The sequence below is a fragment of the Pinus tabuliformis genome, chromosome 1_2, assembly GCF_031772625.1.
Source record: "Pinus tabuliformis cultivar Carrire ecotype Pingquan chromosome 1_2, CPIR1, whole genome shotgun sequence".
Taxonomy (NCBI): Eukaryota; Viridiplantae; Streptophyta; class Pinopsida; order Pinales; family Pinaceae; genus Pinus; species Pinus tabuliformis.
Window position 1 is genome coordinate 1,321,231,146 of NC_142298.1, and position 3,214 is coordinate 1,321,234,359.

Sequence of the window (3,214 nt, forward strand, 5' to 3'; positions counted from 1 at the left end):
TGGGTTCCTGCAGCTTTCATGAATAGTTTCAAGGCATTGAGTTGGTGTTTCTGAGAAAAAAAAGGGCATTGAGTTGGCGGAATGAACGTATTGGAGAGATTTGTCAATAGCTTTTGCTCGATCCATTTGAATATTTAAGTACGCCACGGGGCTTCTGTGAATGCATTAGTTCAACTGCCTGCTATAATTGACACAAATCAACATTTATATATATATTACTTAGATCAGGGTATCCATTCCTAACCGGTTAGTTTTTCTTAGGAATTCTAGTCATTAATTTCAGGATTAGTTGCTTGCCAGGGTCAGTTTTGCGTGTTTTGCAGTGTTTGAGTGTGAGAGAGCTTGAGATACAGTTTGAGCAGATGAACTGCCATGGAATCTCATCACTTAATCCATTTTAGAATAAAGTAATAATTATTGTGGGCGTGCGTGAAGGCGTTAGAAATTGATAACTCTATGCACAGTTTTTGTAATTTGTAGGTTTTGGCCATATCAGACTATAAATATGAAATGAAGGGCATCGTGTGTTGATCAGTAGATTCATTTTGGTTGAAGTTTTAGGTGTGTTCAGTGGCCTCTCTTCAATCTAGAAGTGCTGTATTGATCCATTATGGGTTTGTCATGAATTTAGAAATTCTATATTGATTCCTCATACTCAAAGATTTCATCATTTTCAGCTACTTCAATCCATCTAGGACCACAGGTTTTATTAAGTCTCATGCCTTTCATAAAATGTTTCTGACATTTGGGCTTTGATTCATATCATTTTGATAGGAAGCATTTTGAATTGTTCTTGGTTATTGCATGCATTCAAATATGGCGAAGGAAGAGACAATCCTTTCTACAGAAATAGTGGCAAGAGGAGTAGAGAGATCTGGTCCCAATGCAGGATTTCCGACATTCTCCATCAGAGTTCGTAGGAAATTGCCTGACTTCTTACATTCTGTAAATCTCAGGCATGTCAAGATAGGGTATCATTACCTGATCAGCAACGCTCTGTATTTATTAGCCATCTCTGTTCTGTTGCTAATGTTCAGCGCAGAAGTAAATACTTTAAGAAAGTATGATTTATGGATATTATGGGAACAAGCCACACTTGATTTAATTAGCATTCTATCCATATCTTCTCTGATAGGTTCCCTTCTTGTTTACTGCGTCTTCAGTGTAAGGCCCATATATTTGGTAGATTTTGCATGTTATAAGCCCTCTGAGGAATTTGGATTTACCAAAGAGTATTTCATGGCACACTCTAAGAAAACTGGCCTCTTCGATGATGAAAGCTTGGGGTTTCAGAAGAAAATTCTTGAGAAGTCAGGTATTGGAGAGCGGACGTACTTCCCAGGAGCCATTCTGGCTTACCCACCTCGTCTCACCATGAAAGAAGCTCGTGCAGAAGCAGAGATGGTGATGTTTGGAGCCCTGGATGAGGTTTTTGAGAAATGTAAAATCAGGCCAAAGGATATTAGTATCCTAGTGGTGAACTGCAGTTTGTTTAATCCAACGCCATCTCTTTCTGCCATGATTGTCAACCATTACAAGATGAGAGAAAATATTCTGAGCTTCAACCTTGGAGGAATGGGTTGCAGTGCAGGGATCATAGCACTGGATCTGGCCAGAGACATGCTTAAAGTCCATGGGAGTTCATATGCACTAGTTGTGAGCACTGAAAACATTACATTGAACTGGTACCATGGTACCAACAGATCAATGCTCATACCCAATTGCTTGTTTCGCATGGGGGGTGCAGCTATTCTTCTATCCAACAAGAGAAAAGACAGAAGAAGAGCAAAATACGAGCTGTCACACATCGTCAGAACTCATAAAGGATCAGATGACAAAAGCTACAAATGCGTTTTTCAAGAGGAAGATGATTGTAAAAAGAAGGGGCTTACACTATCCAAAGAACTCATGGAAGTCGCAGGCCACGCGCTCAAAGAGAATATAACTACTCTGGGTTCCCTGATTCTTCCCTTATCAGAACAAATTCTCTTCCTGGGCTCCTTGTTTGGTCGCAAAGTTCTGAGGATGAAAATGAAACCCTACATCCCTGACTTCAAATTGGCAGCTCAGCACTTCTGTATGCATGCAGGAGGGCGAGCTGTGCTTGAGGCGCTGCAGAAGAATTTATCATTGAGTGAGCACAACATGGAGCCTTCTCGGATGACTCTTCACAGGTTTGGCAATACATCCAGCAGTACACTGTGGTATGAGCTTGCATATATTGAAGCCAAGGAGAGAATCAAGAAAGGGGACGTAGTATGGCAGGTAGCATTCGGATCGGGATTCAAGTGTAATAGCGCGATTTGGAGGGCTCTGAAGACTGTTAAAAAACCCACTAAAAATCCATGGTTGGATTGTATTGATAGCTACCCAGTAGAAATTCCAGAATTCGAGAAGATCGGGAATTGAATGTAGGACAATATAGATCATCCTGGTTATTACTTCTTCCATTGGTCTTCGGTTGGTTGTGTATTTCAGTAATAAATGTATATTTTCAGTGATAAATCTTCGCTGTTATGCACTATAGATTGGGACAGCAAGTGTGTTCCGGCCTCGGTTCAATGATCGGGTTTGAAGAACACCACTGTTTCGGACATTTGGTAATCGTGTAATATTTGTGCTTTGCTTCCTAAGTATAAGAAGCTTTTTATCTATTTAAATAGTAACGTATTTAAGTAGCACTTTATGATGTATACAGTTTGACTCACTTTATGGTGTATGCAGTTTGAGTGGTTTAATGGTTAAGAGTATGTTTTCTTCCTTATGAGGTTACAGTTTCAAAATCAGAGGAGTAAAGTATGTATGCCTTTATAAACTTAGCAATCGAATTGTCAAGAATAATTGTAGATAAGACAATAATATCATTTTTTCCGAAACAAATCCATTACTGAAAATTCTGCCCATATTCATAAATCCATTACTGAAAGTTCTACCATATTCATAATTTCCTTGTAGCTCATATTCATAGTTTCCTGATTTGTGGGGTACATTTTTCCCACTCATGATTGAAGCCACAATTATAATTGTCTGTTTCATTTCCATTCGAAGGGTGGGTCTCCATTCGAAGGGTGGGTCTCTTCTGCTGATGGATGAAATGGTTTGTGGGATGCATTTCCCCCACTCATGGTTGAAGCCATAATTATAGTTGTCTCTTTCATTTCCATTCGAAGGGCGGGTCTCTTCTGCTGCTGGGCACGAGTGAAGACTGGATTTG

The 3,214-nt window shown here is 39.7% G+C and overlaps 1 pseudogene; it reads left to right on the forward strand.

Moving 5' to 3' along the window:
* The first annotated feature begins 462 nt into the window (after positions 1-462).
* On the forward strand, positions 463-2,764 carry LOC149211089 (3-ketoacyl-CoA synthase 11 pseudogene; annotated as a pseudogene).
* Positions 2,765-3,214: the final 450 nt, after the last annotated feature.